This window comes from Gasterosteus aculeatus, chromosome 21, assembly GCF_964276395.1.
Source record: "Gasterosteus aculeatus chromosome 21, fGasAcu3.hap1.1, whole genome shotgun sequence".
NCBI lineage: Eukaryota > Metazoa > Chordata > Actinopteri > Perciformes > Gasterosteidae > Gasterosteus > Gasterosteus aculeatus.
In genome coordinates, this window is record NC_135708.1 from 19581637 (window position 1) to 19596599 (window position 14963).

Sequence of the window (14963 nt, forward strand, 5' to 3'; positions counted from 1 at the left end):
TTATTCTCAGGCAGGCTGGGGGGAGTTTTCAATATAGACTTGGCATCGCTGATGGAAGCCTTGCCCAACATTTTCTCTGTGTGTTTCATCGCGCTAACAAAAGGCAATTAAAAGATGAATATATTATGTCACTACGCAACCTGAAGAGACGTACAGAGTCACTTTTAAAATGGATTTTGTTCACGCAAACGTAGGATTTCAGGTTTGTCAGCATTTCACAGTATTCCAATAATCAATACTGACGTTTACACGTTGAGCCTCTATTCAGAAGGTGAAATGTGTGTGTGTGTGTGTGTGTTTGTGGTCATAACTTGCGTACTATGATCAGTTATTCTTTTCTCACGATGGTCCGCTTAAATATTTAAAGCGTCAAAAGGATCCATGTGGTTTAGATGAAATGGATCAACGTCAAAAGATAAGGAGATCAGAATTATTCATCTGCTGAATCAGCCGAATCCTGTAAGCAGAGGACAGTTTTTGACTCGGATGAAATCCATCACACGCAAACGGTGAGTCTTTCCCACAAGCGCTTTTAGAATTAGTTGTCAATTATTTATTTCCTTTTGAATAGTCCTCTTCCCTAAAAGGACATTCCCGAGGGAACGGACAAACCGAAGTATAAAAAGAACTAACTATTTGGTTTGATAATGAAACACAGGACTCCACGCCGTGTTTCCCAATATTTATACAACGCAGGGAAAATTGCAAACTGCAAACATTAATTAAATCATTTTTTATTAGTCTGCCGACGCGCAGAACGCAGAGGTACGCTCGCAAAACCAACAAAGGCAAGCTGCGATAAGCTCTGATTACGTTTGAGGCTCCAGATTTTTACAAATTCCGGGTAAGCAAACTCCACAGGTCTTTTGTTGGTTTACATCTGCTGCAGAGATGCACAGTAACAACCGAACTAACACCGGCCCATAGTGCCGTACGTGCAAAGGCAGAGGGGCCACGGAGCACAGAGCTGTGGGATACATTAAGGTCATTACTGAACCGCTCATAAAAATAGACCCCAAAGGCCCGTTTAGAGGAATCTATTAAACGGGTTTATACAGCTGCAGCCAGGGTGAAGCTCCCTTTGGATCTGAAGTAGATGAAGTGACCATCAGGCAGGAAGCTGCAGTTTGGCTGGTCTTCCTCCAGTAATGAATGGATTTTCACCGATGCAGATTTGGATGGATTTCACTTGAGGGGGTTGCACTGTGGATAGTAACAGACTAATAACTGGTGGGTGTGCACATCAGTGACAGCCTCGGCTCGAGGCTTCAGAATGTTGGAAAACAATAGATTTGTGTCAAATGAAGTCGAGCGAAGAACCTTTATCACTCTTCTCCCCTTTTAGTCAAAGGGAAGAGGTGTGATCACGAGGGACAGAAGTGAGGGAAGGCATTGCTGAAGGCCAGGGACACTTCACACACGTATAGCTACTCAGTGAAAAGGCTGAGCGGATCATCTGTATCGGGGAAATAAAGTGTTTTTGTGAACTCCAACCACTTTTCTGTTCGGATGAGCAAACGCACCGGAACGAGTGCATTGCGCATCATACGCCATTAAACAGATCCGTGTCAGAGTGTCAGTATTTACCTTCCAATTGTGACACCTGCACCAGCAACGGAGCCTCAATGAGGTCTGATGCACAAACAATAACGGCTTCAAAATGGATTTTAATGCGACGCCGTTACTTCGGCCGGCAAAGGACGATTTCCAACAAGTACCGCGAATGTCAAAGTGCACAATGTCGCGTTCATGCGGTAAACTGCGGCATTCACAGGTGATAGAATTAGACGATTATGACTTTTCAAAGCATACAGACTGTGTCATCATGGTGCATTTTGTTCAGCAGAGAGCATGCTGGGTATTCAATGAGGCATTTAGATCTGTTAATGATTGCCAGACACAACACACGGGTGGCTTCATTTAAAAAGAAAAAGGCCTAATTGGAGTTCTAACGGTCCTCAGCAGTCAGTGCTCGTGTTTTAGCAACGAGGAAGTCGTAGATAAAAACATATTTAACTACACCAAACTGTGTTCTTTAATGTAGTACCTTAAAGTTGTATTTGCCACTTTTCCACTTCTACTATTCAGATACAAGAAGCACCCATCACCTCGGCCTAAAATTAGATCCTCACGACTGCACCCGTTTCCCACTTCACCCCCACATCTGAGCCTCATGAACACCTACTGCCTCGTACTGTGAAATGCCCAAGATTGTACCTAAAGACAGGGAGTAGAGGTAGCGGCTCATTATCATGCATTACCATGAGAGAGCTTTCATATGAAAGAAAAATAAAAGCACCGGCCCGACGGGGAAAGTTTTTTAAGTTCTTCTGTGTAATTAATTAAACGAGAAGTCAATATTGCACGAGCATTGTCATGTTTCACCACAGAGCAGTCGCATCATTTGGTTTACAGCTCAGTAACACCACGTCTAAGTGTGTCAGCGGCTCTTTGAGAAAGAAAACACTTCTTTCAAAGGGGCTGATGCCACGAGTGGAGTGTTCATTAAAACAACATTTTGACTGCTGGCCGCATGCCCGAATTAATCTGAACCCACGCGGCCAAATTGCCTCCAAAAGTTACAAATGACCAAGTTTCCATCAAGCAGTTAAGGAAAAAGTTAAAAGGGAGGCGACATCACATCACTTCCATGAAACAATAAAAGAAAAATGGCATCTCGGATCAGTTTGAAGCGTGATTCTCGTGACTAGCTCAGCTGAAAACACAAACCCCCGGGCCTCTTTGTAGCTGCCGCTGACACTGCTATACTAACCCCCCCCCGGCCTCCCCCCCGCGCATCTCTCAGCGGTGCTCTGCTGCAGAATGAATGTTGGGGACCACCGGGTGTCTGCTGCATTGCTCTCCGTTTCGTTTGTGTGTTTCAGCAGTGTGCTTCTATTAATCAGCCCTACTTTGCCTTTCAGGGGGCTGCTTGTGTGTTCACACTATCAGAGGAGGCTGTCAAGAAATATGCTTTGCACATTTGAATTTACTCTACAAACTATGAGCTTTTTTTTTACACACTGCACAGCTCTTTTTGGCCAATAAATAGACAAAATAGAAGAGATAAGGTTTGGTGTGTGTTTTTCATCTTAATTTAATATTACTATGACACTTATGACCGTATGAGATCTGTTCGCCCGGCTGTTACTCTGCAGAGTAGCCAAGTCATGTTGAGCACGGTGCAAAGAAGCACATGCTAGAAATGGCACAACAGGCGGAGCTGGTTGAAGCAACACGCTTGAAAATCTCAGCAGACACACGAACTTTGGCTCGACTTGGCTTGAGTCGTGCTTCTGCTCGCTAACATTCACTCATGTGTTATGTCTCATCTGAATGCACAGAGGCGTTCAAATCAGACAAAAGACATAAATTATAGCAAGACAGGACGTCATTTCAAAATAAATGCGAAAATGTCATGTGGAAGCTTGAGATGAAGAGCATCCCTTCGGCAGGAGGGCAGAGCCGGTTCCTCCTCTACTTGAGTGACGTCCTTGAAGTGAACACCTTCCACACTCTAATTTCATTAAATTAGGTCCAGATTTTGCCCAGTCGCTGAACCTAAAATGACGCAGTTGAACTCCCGCGCCGGGGGCCTCCAGCCGACCGCGACCGGCTCCAGCCCCGCTTCCTTTCTACCGTCTCCTTCATTTTGTCCCGCGTGTTGTCCATTTTCCGCTCAACTGTGCTGTAAAATCAAACCAGAAACACAGAGACAAAAAAAAGCAAACATTTTCCGTGTCGTTCTGGGTTATTAGGCGCACAGAGGCACATTAAGCTGAGCCTCATTATCGGGGCAAAGACAACCTCAAAAGGCATTAGGGCTGCGACTCGCTGATGTATGGCTACGAGCGTCACATTGCTTATGCTAATGGATCTCTGCTGGCCACGTGTGTGCGCGCCACCTTAATGGGCACGGTCATCAACGCGCACGTGCAGGTCCGTCTGAGAGTTTGACAGTATCGCTGCGGCTCGGGCGCTAATGCACGAGGACCGGGCGAACAAAGAAAGCAAACATCGACTTTTCACGAAGTCAGTGGTCCGATCATATCGTCTCCCACTAATGGGCCATTATGCGAGCTGCAGAGCGCCGGACGTCGGGTGTAATCATCTAATTAATAAAAGGCGGTTGAAGAGGAGGGGACGTGCTTGAGGATGTCGCCGCAGGCGGCCCTCGCCGACCACAGCGCGCTCCCCCGAACCGCGTCTCATCTTCCTCAGCTCGATGTGTGCAGCCGCCGCCGCCGCCGTCCGTAACTCACAGGTGAATGGCGGCGAAAAAGAAAAAAAGGTGGACCGTGACTTGTGGGGCCTTTTGGGAGCCGCTGACTTTGAGGCGGCTGCTCGTGGGAATATGGTGTTGGAACGGTTGTGATCTCATTTGTTTGCCTGCTGTCCTCTGGCATGTGATTACTGGCGGCGGCGGTACGAGGCGCCAGGCTGCCTGGGAGCGTCGCGGCAGCCCGGCGTGATGCTCTTTCAATTGAACGGGAAGCTCCTTTTCCGTGCATGCGGGGAACCGGAGTGTCGGAAAATGTCCAACCGATATCTAAAGTAAGTGAGCACCTGCACTTCATTAATTGTGCGGGGGGGGGGGGGGCTCTCCCTTTGAGAGCGTTGCCGTCTCTGAACGCAGTCGGACCGCCGCGGCTTCCGGGCCTCCCTGAGATCCCCCTCTGTCAGGCCGTCTAGTCCCCATCTCGTATGGCTCGTAATCTAATGGAGCCTCAACGGGGCCTCGCTGTGAAAGCGGAGCGGTCTCACCTCAAACGCATCCAGAAAGTGGCTGCAAGCCCAGTGTTTTTCAGCACTTAATTGAAGGGACACCGGCAGTATTGCCGGCGAGTTTAATCAAAGCATCCTTGAAGGGACGCCCGCCTGTTATCTCACCGAAGAGCACTGCCGGTTTTCCCGTACTGCACATAGAACAGTTCGGTTCAGTGGATTTGATGATGTGTAACTGTGAAAAGGCAGCTGACGCTTACTTTGATTAATCTGCCAATTATTCCCTCCTATATCGATTGCTTCTTGGCTAGAAAATGTCACACACCTCCAAGAAGATCAGTTGTAGAGTAAATAAACTAGAAAAGAAGAAAGGGACCTTAATTTGATCCCTAAAAAAAATAGTTAAACGGGTTAATCGATTATCAAAACAGCCTTTAGCGTTCATAATTAGCCGTGGCTTTTTCTACCCGGTGGAATCGAACAAATAAAGTAGATGGCCGTCTCAGCGGTCACCATGAATAATGAATCGCCAGTGAGTGGTTGTGCATTGTGGTGTGTTGCAAAATGTTTTAGCATTTCCTATTGATTCTTGGTGAATTGTGACGGCCTCGTCGGCACGAAGCGGCCAGTCAGCATTCCTAATAAAGCATCACCGTTCGACCTCGTTAGCCTCAAGCAGCTCGGCTGTAATCAGTCAGCCAGGTGATATTAAAGGGGGGGGGGGGGGGGGGGGGGTCTCTGTCTCTCAGGCTCCCAAGCGACATAACTGCCTTAATCAGACTGTTATCGCGCAAGTGGCCAGAGGGAGAGAGGCCATAATGAGAAAGCAATATCCTAGATTAAGAAGTGGTCTTTTCTGCGACGGCTCTGTCTCTCTGGGTCAAGGTGGCCTGATGGTGCAGCATACAAAACTGGGGGGAAAGGGTGGAGGGGACGGGGTGGGTGGGGTGACATACATGTGGAGGAGTACCACTTTGTTTCCACAGCCACGGTTTGAAATGCGTCATGGTTGAAGAGATGTCTGACAATAGAAACTTATTTAACCAGCACAATGATTCACTTCTTGGAATTATAATATTATGGGCTGGAAACATCTCTGTCATATGGCATTTTCCGTACTCCAGATGTGACTGAGAATCTTTGGTCGGCGTGGCAACAATGCTGGTCGTAAAGGTCCCACAGAGGGAAGCTTCTAGCTCGCTGTCCTTCCATTTCTCCTTTATTCTTTGCACGCTGTATTGAAATATTGAATAGATGGTCTAATGCTGACAATGGCTTTAAGAAAAAGGCTTATGAATAACTTCACATACCGCATCTTTTTTTTTTTTCACCTCTACATTATTCAGTCCCAGTTTGCAACTTTGAAAAGCGATTGCGATGTTTTTAAACTGGAGATCACGCAAAACTCCTGAAAATCATCCCCAGAAAATAAATGTAAGTTGTTTATCCATCATTCTGTGAGCTGAGGGAATATAAGTAGTCTACGGAGGGTTTTCCCGCTTTTCTTTCCCTTTGTTGTAGACAATGTAAATTATGCAAAGGTGATGAAATGGGTCCTTTTCATCCTTCACTTCAGGAGGGTTAATATTGATTGCAATAATCTCACTTCAATCCCTCTTGATTCAAGCTGAATGATATTTGATTTTGGTGTTTTTTATGATGCAGCATTGAAACGCTCAGCTCACATGCTTGTGACGCTCGAGGTTTGTGAGATTAATGACGAGAGCGACGAGAACAGTCAGAGCTCACCAAATGTTCATGTTGAAATGCTAATGGGGGATAGAATCTTGAATGTTTCCTCTCTCAGTGTGAGTCGGCTGATGAGTAGGGGGGAAAAAAAAAAAGTCTTTACGCAGATTTTCTAAAGTGAGCGGGGCAGAAATTGATTAAGGTTTGATGAGCAGCTGCTGTGAGACATCATCTGTCTGTGACGACACGACGCCGCTTCTCTTCTTCCAGCAGCCTCCAGCCTCAAAGCCAGATTTCCCCAGAGCAACTGCTAATTATGTAATTCATGCTCGTATGAAAAGATACCAGACCATCCGAGTGTGAGTCACATGTCCCAGTTATTCACTTTTTAAACAGCTTTACACGTGATTTGTATCTCTAAATGTCACGCTGCCACATGCATTAACAAATTGGGAGGCAATCACCATTCGCGCAAAAAACATCTGTTTTCCAATTCTAGTTCTTGGAGGTGTTCATTTAATTCATTCAGTTCACAGTGGCTGGTTGTAATTTCACCATATGTGACGCGGGTCCATTTTTACCAAAATTACTAACTGTTGCTCGTCCGTCCTCAGCAGCTCCGAGCTCCCACACAAACGGTAATTCACCCAAGCAACGGCCCCTTCATCCATTTTTAATAACAACACAACGGTTATGTCACAGAAAGTTATTAAATCCCAAACTTATCCAATTTCAAGTTAAGATGTTTCCCAAGATGTAACCCGAGTGATTTATGGCTCCATATATGAAATGTGATGGATGTGTCAGTCCGGTGGATTGCGTAGCCGACGGGATGCCGGAGGCCTCGCTCGCACGAGGGCGACCGGCCACGTTGTTGCTGCACAACGGAGTCAAAGGACGCGGGGCTCATCAGACAAAAAAAACAAACTCAGCAGGCCCGGGTCGCGGCGGTCGGACACGGAGCCACGAGCCTTCCCCTGACTCGTGGCTCCGCCCACATCGGGGAGGTTCGCTTGCGGTCGGGTCCCGAGAGTAAAGAATACGCTGAGGCTGCTTGATGGGGGGTCGAGGTGGGGATATCTGTGGCTTCACGGCCGTAGTGCTCGCTGAGATCCCCCCCCCTTCCCCTTCCTCCCCCATCGATGCTCAGCGGAATGGATGAAAGAATGAGAAAAGGAGGCACCAACAACAAGCAGATCTTGAGCACATCTTTAGCACGTTGGTTTCGTGGCCTTGTGAAGTTCCACACCAGGGGCCTGGAACCCGTCACACCGGTTTTCTTCTTCTACTTCTGCCACATTTCGCTGTGTTTGTTGCAGCGTTGGATTGTCAGAGCCGCGGACCCTCTCCATTCCAATCCTCGCATTTTTGAAAAGCAGCCCTCTCCCCGTTGTTCTCTTTGAAACGCACTAGAAACACATTTGCGGTCTCCGGCAATGCGTTTTGGCAATGCTTTATTTGGATTCTCCAGCGCCGACCCGTGGCTCCCTTTCAAGAGGGAAGAAATCTACTCTGAAGGTAACGCCCGGAAACGACCCGAGCCGGCGTACCCGTGTCCAGCGCGCCACTTTCCTGCGCCCATCCAATAACGCTCACGTGACTGCGTCCTACTTGGTCATGTGACCACGGATGCCGATCGCTTGACATGTTGCAGAAAATGACGTTTTAGATGTAATCATTGGCTGAAATGTGTTTTTCTGAGGGGAATTTGAATCAACCCACTTGTTTTGAAGCCTCGTTAAATAAATGAAAAGACACTCGGCTCTTTGCTCTTCATTCTCAGTCGCCACTAAGGAACACGGTAGTCTCTCATTACAGGTAAACACGATATATAACCCCCCCTCGCCCCCCACCAGCTTACACTGTGTTCTATTCATCACAGGCACTGCGCACAGCGGGGAAAGTACGATCGCGGTGACCTTGAGGACGTCTCGCTCATAAGAAGACTCACCCGGGCCACGATCTGGGGTCTGTCAGGATGATTTCTTATTCTATTTATTGGTGGGAGTGTAATGCTTTATCACTCCCCAGGTTCACGGTTTATATAAGGCGCGGGGGCCGAGCCCGTTGGGAACGCTAAGCTGTTGAGGAAAAAAACGCCGGCGCACAAAGAGATGTCCTTAAGATTCACAATGATTTAGGTGCACCGGGAGGGTAATTTCATTTTAAATTGGGACTCTTGTGAAGAGTGAACTAAAGCAGATGACAATGTGCCCAATATCTCCTCAATGACGTATTCTCCCGGGCTATTTGTTGGAAGATAAGCCTGGATGGATACAGAGGGAAGTGTTTCTTTGTCCTTTCCCTCTCATCTGAGTCCACAGTCTGGAGTCACAGTTCACATTGTGTTGTTTTTCATTAGTTTAGAAACACCTTCGCCTCTTCGCTATTGATTAAGTTGCGTTACATTAACACAAGTCTATTGCACTAGTGAACATGACTGGCAGGCTCAGCGTTTAGTACAATGGAAATCATTACCATTAACACACCGGTTGAAATGTCTCGCCCCGCTGTGCTTCCCGCAGTCGGCTGCCCTCCTCCCGCACTGCTGCACCGCCTCTGTTCTGGTCCTCGAAGTTATGATGTCATTGCCCTCCGTGCCATGGTAACGTTTAGAGGAGGAGAGACCAGAGGGAGCGACCTCCGTGGGTAAATATTTTTAAATGAAACTTCAGCAAGCCTCCGAATTACGCCTCAGATAGACGGAGCATTTTCCCGACGTGTGTACGGTTATGTTACTTTTGTTCTTCAAATGAATTCTTGGAGCCGCTTACGTTCCACGGCGTGCGCCGCGGCATCAGACACTGAAATAATGCGTCCACTCGCTGTCAGAATCTGTGATGGATTCACTGAACAGATGGGAAATAAACAATAGATGCAATGCTCAGGTTCCATTGGAAGTCATCTATATGCTGGGGAGGGAACTCGCTTGAGTGTGTCTACTTGCTGAGAGGTACTTCACAGGGGGGCCGGGGGGGGGTCTGCTGCTCTGCAGAAAGCTGTGATTTAAGGAGCACATTTTCGTTTAATGAAATGAAGATGAGTTCAGACGTGGATGAATAAAAGTGAGAATGGGATGTGTCATACAGTAGAGGAGGGAATTAATTTCAGAGGGGCAGGAGGGGGATGCTGTCACACATAAACGCCACTAGTTTCATACATATTCTCACATGGGCTCGGCTTTACCTTTTTGTTTTTCAAACCTTTTTCATCAGACTATTTCTAACAAAACCGTCCAAAACATCATTATTATCTACTGTTATTGTGACTCGTGAGGTAGTCTGAAAATAATTACAGCAATTATTTTTATCAAAAATAGAATTTGGATTGTGTTTTTATTGATTTAGCAAACAACTTTTTTATTTTTGGGGCGTTAATTGGTCCAAACAAGTCGCCGTAACGCCTTCATCCATGACTAGTTCTGCGTCTTATCTCATAAAACGCGCAGATTTAAACAAAGGACTTTCTTTTCATCTCGCACCCCAACTCAGGGGAAAGAATAAACACGTACGGCTTTTATTGATGCCTCGAAGCCATTACCTTTAAATAAAACAAAGGTATGCTGATGGCCGCGGAGTCCTAAGCAATATTGAATCAATTCACCAGAACGCTGTATTCCACATCTATTTGTGGCTCCCGCTCACTGCAGGAGTCTCCAGCGCCGCTCAGTCCCTATAATGAAAGCCCCCCCCCCAGCACCCTCTCCAGAAATCATTACAATCTCCCTGCACCTCTAGGGTCAGTAAACTAATAGTCATTCACCTGTGTGACAGCAAATCTTTCCCAAGTTGCCACCGGGGGGCCGCGCAGGTTGCGTTTAAGATCCCCGAGTCGAGGGGCCGGCCCGAGACGACTGTTTATTGTCTGGCTCGGATCGGGATGATTAAAAGGTGTCGCGCTGAAAAACGCTGCATCGCGGATGCCAAAGAAGGAGGGGCCGCGTAAAACAACCCGCTAATTACCGGGTATTCCTGCTGCTGGCAAGCGAGGAAAAAGCTGCGGAGACGCAACAAAGGAGGACTTTCTGAGTCGGGTAAAGGCATTGGCAGGGAAACAGTCCCCCTCATCCACGCCTGCCTCCTGAGATTTCCACGAACACAACTGGTGCTGGCTGGTGGATTTCTCAGAGTTATGGCACAATGGTATTCATGAAGCACAAAAGACCCACAGCGTCTCTCGCTCTTTTTTTTTCAGAAGGCATACGGGAGAGAGTTCACAAAGTATTGTGACCAGACAACCTACGTTTTCCCCACCATAGTGTGTGATACTGCATTCAAGTGGAGCGGCGAAGAAAAAGCAGCTTAATTATATCAATGGAGTTGCGATTTTTCCCCCTTGACCTCTTCAAATGTGGCCGTCCGGAGATAAGCCTCGGTGGTGCTCGGATACGAGCGAGGATCGATGTTCAGACTCCCTCCTTTCACATGATCATCGGCCAAAGACGATGTGTCCTCAAACGGTGCTTTCCGGGAAACGCATTTTTTTTTTTTCCCACTTCTGTTTTCGCTACTACTTCAAACAACACGCGGAACCACAGGGAAGGACGGATGTGTTTGCTTTCCAGAGGAAAAGAGGAAAAGAGCATCACAAGGCTGCAGAAATCAGACTTTTTTTTTTTCACCGAGGACACAAAGTAACAACTGGTCCAAAAAAAGCTGCCAAACGGAGACAAATCTATATAAATAATTGCGCGGCGGGATTGACGAGGAGTCAGCCATCGCTCAGAGCGGAAGCGTGCCCAATATCTCCTGCAGACCGAGAGTCATTCATCACTGTACCACTTTAATTCAAGATGTTTAGGGCGCTTGCGGATGATTGTCTGAGAGCCCGGGAGAGCCTTGTGTCTCAAAGGTCCGCGGGGGGGGGGGGTCTCGGGGGGCTCGGCACAGCGCTTTTCTCGCCGTGGGGGAAAATTGCTGCCTGACACGCGAGCACGTTCATACAAGTAGAATAATTCCCTCCCAGATTGGTCTTTAGAGTGCAGACGGAAGAAACCAAATCCACTTTCTGATTAGCATTCAGATGCTTTAAACTGCGCCGGGCCACTTTCTGATAGTTGGCTTATTGCGTCCTGTGGTGCTGCAGAAATGCACACACACACACACACACACACACACATTCACGCACACTCGGACACACTTGACCTGGAGCGGAATGATGTTAAAGTGGTTCCACCGAGTGGGGGGCGGAGATTGAAGAGCCGAAGGTAAGGCGAGTCTGGAGACTCCAAATAATCTCAAGTATTGATTCTTTTAAAGCCAAAGGCTGGAGATAGGTGGCATATCCAGATGACTGATCGCTTAAACGCTAAAAGGCCGCAGACTCTCCATAAATAACAGCGCGGCCCAATCACGCGCGGGGAGATGGAGGCAGCCGAGACAGCTCGGTGGACGCGGCTGTTACTAAGCACGGAGCACTCACTCTTTCAGTGGCAGATATCTGTATAGATAAATATGCATTGATATGTGTATGGGGCTCGGGACAAATGATCAGTTTGAGCCCTTTCTGACTCTCTAACAATGAGCCGATGACTCAGACGATGGGGAACCGCACACTGTAACGCGTAACAAGGTACGAGCTTGTGTGAAAGAAATGTAAAACATCTTTGCTGTCTCTTTCACCAAAGTGCTAATGTCTTCTTCTGTCCACAGTTTGGTCTGAAACCTCACGTGCTGAAATCATTGTGATGCAAGAAGCTCTGATGTATCGACATGGAGCAAGTTTGAATGTTTCCAGAGTCGGCAGACAAAGGAAAGCGGACATTATCTCCGACACAAACACAGGTTGACTTCCCTTTGGCGCCGACTGGTCTTCCAGCCCGCCGCTGTCGCTGCCGTCCCCTGATAGAGCACCAGTGTATTGCGTGTCTCTTGCTTTATCCCCTGAAATGGCGCTCTGATACCTGAGTGGTCGGTGGCGGCGTGTCCTGAATGCTCATCCCCCCCCCCGCACAGTAGCCTCTGTGTACTCGCGGCGTCCGGCCCCTCTCCTCTCTCTGGAGGTGGACGCCTCGCAGCGTGATTTGATTATTCCAAAGCAGGTGTTTCTCAGCCGAATGCTGATAAGACGACTCTGAAGTGAGCTGCATTAGATGTGCTCAAGGTTCTGGACGGGTGGAGCTTTTCTTTTTTTTTTTTTATCTAATCTGTAAGTGAAGATGGGGTTGGCTTTGAAAGGGCATTTGTTCAGCCAGACTGAAATACTGTTCCACGCAGGCTGACAGTGGTGAGCGGGTAATCTCCTTTTATTTCTGATGTAATGCCGGCGACACACATCGCTCCTAGAACTAGTTTAAAGCGACGGGAGTGATTGGATTGAGCGCGCCTGCGTCCACGCGGCCGCCTGGCAGCACTCCGGATAACCCGAGCCGAGAGCGCTTGAAGCCACGCAAAGTTGACGTTTTAACAACTTCCAGTGGGACTGCCGATGCAACAGTCCGATGTGTAAGTCGCACGCCAGATGAAGCTCGGTGTCGCTCCGGGGGCTCGTCATAATTCCTTCTCTGCCTCGTCCGAAAAGGAGCATCTGCTGCCGCCTGAACGAGGGCAAGGTTGCATCTGTGATCCCGTGTTTCTCAGCAAATCAGATGCCGTCGAGCCTCTTTGCAATCCTCTGAGATTGTGCTCTCTAATCCCTTTCCCCGCCACTGGAGTGGCACTAATAATGCTGCAGATAGACCCTGTGTGCAAACAAAAAGGCTTAATCTCATGCCTGCCACTGGGCCGACGGACCCTCCGTCTCGGCAGAGCGCCGCACCGCGCGCACGCCGCTACTTGTGGACCAAAACGTCATTTCAAAGTGGAACAGGAATGCGGTTCAGCGGGTTTGCGGTTCGGTGTCTCATTTACCGGCAGCCAGAAGCAGATGGCTGCCGGGTCGCGTTGGTAATCAGTGTCCAAACACACAGTTCAAAAGAACCACAGGCTTTTCGCATGTCAATGAACTAACACAACTCATGAGGCCAGGAGAGCCGCCTGACGCGCCAAACAACCTGCTTCCATTGACACGAGCCGTGACACGAGCCACTGAAGACGCCGGCACCCTGGATTCTCTCCCCAACTCCCCAAGACAACCTTTTCATCCCTCCTCGCAGGGTGTTTGAGAGAAGTGTCTCAACTGTGGCCGCAGAGGCAGAGGTGCCGTTTGAGCCGATTGGAACGAGGCGCCTGGCGCTGATCACCTGCGCACAGCGAGAGCAGCCGGGGGGACGGGGGAGAAGACACACTCACCTCTTGGAGGGAAGCCGAGACGGGTAGCCGGTTTAATCCCAGTGGTCCCCTGAATCGAACTGTCCTGTAGTCCTGTCCTCTTAGTTCCCGCTCCCACCCTGCCCTCCTCTCATCGTCCCGCTCTCCGGAGTACACGCTGGAACGCCGGCGCCGTGCGACTCTTGGCGGGAGGGACGACAGGCTCTGCGGGAAAAGCTGGCGGATGCGCGGGAAGCCGTTACCAAAGTGGAGCGCGGCGGTGCGGCTGCGGAATGACGACGGATAGAGATGGAGGGAGGGGAGGGAGAGAGAGCGCTGAAGTGAGAGAAAGAAGCGCGTGTGTGTGAAGGAAAAGAGAGAGAGGGAGGGAGGGATGGGTGAGGGTGTGTGTGAGCGCTGATTGCATTGGCGTTATTGTCAGTAGCGCAGCCCCCCCCCGCCCCCCTTGTTAGGTCCCCCGAGCACATGGGGGATCTTCATCATCACAGAGATTAGAGCCAACTAGTAAGTAACACCCCCGCCCCCCCTCCATCCCCCACCACGTCACCGGGGAGGTTCTAATCGGAGGGACACTTCTATTGTCCGGAGCGCGTGTCCCAACTGACATGAGGGAACTTCTCGGAGACGGGGGGGGGGTCACTGCAGTATATATGTATCATATATATATATGTATATATATTTATACAGTGTATTTGGAAATAATCTTGCGGATGCATCCTGTCTCGGGCGGAGGGGGGGGGGGGGGGGGGGGGGTCCATTGTTTGACTGACATCTGAGTCATCGATGGCCGATCAATGGGAAGAGGACTGATTGTAGATGGACTTGTCCCGTTAGTGGTAAACACTGCTAAATGCAACTCGAAAGTCAATGTTCTCATCGCCACCATTTATGCAAATGTGATATGCTCATTTGCATAAGTAGGTACCCGATGGCAGAAAGTCACTGGAGGCTGGTTTAGGCCAACAGCAAGTTCTGTTTGCTGCTGTTTTACTTCCAGTTTAGTTAAAGTCTTAAAGTTATAAACAGCATATGTTTGAATGGCAGTGGGTGTGCATTCATGCATCTATTTATTATTCTATGTGGTGACCTTGGAGGCCCCTCATGCTCTCCAACGTGGTGGTATGATGGATTTACAAGAGGTTGGGAATAAAGTCAACAAGTTAAGTTTTCTGTTAAATTAGGGAGACTTTTGACCTTGGCAATATTGATTAAATGGACATATGTTATACTGCTGTATTGATCTTTATGGGGAGTATTTATACCAGTATTTGGTCCTTGTTTGTTTTTGTGTCAAGTTTGAGGAACTTTACTGGCTGTAAATTGGGATTAGGGGCATGGCCG

General features: G+C 48.5%; 1 protein-coding gene across 1 annotated transcript in view; it reads right to left on the bottom strand.

Annotated features, from left to right (window-relative positions):
• The window catches only part of LOC120811873 (cadherin-12), a 70501-nt gene extending 56466 nt beyond the window's left edge, over nucleotides 1-14035 (bottom strand). Inside the window, exon 1 of the mRNA XM_040167583.2 lies at nucleotides 13644-14035. The gene's annotated coding sequence lies outside the window, so the exon portion shown is untranslated. The remainder of the gene's footprint in view (nucleotides 1-13643) is intronic.
• Nucleotides 14036-14963: the final 928 nt, after the last annotated feature.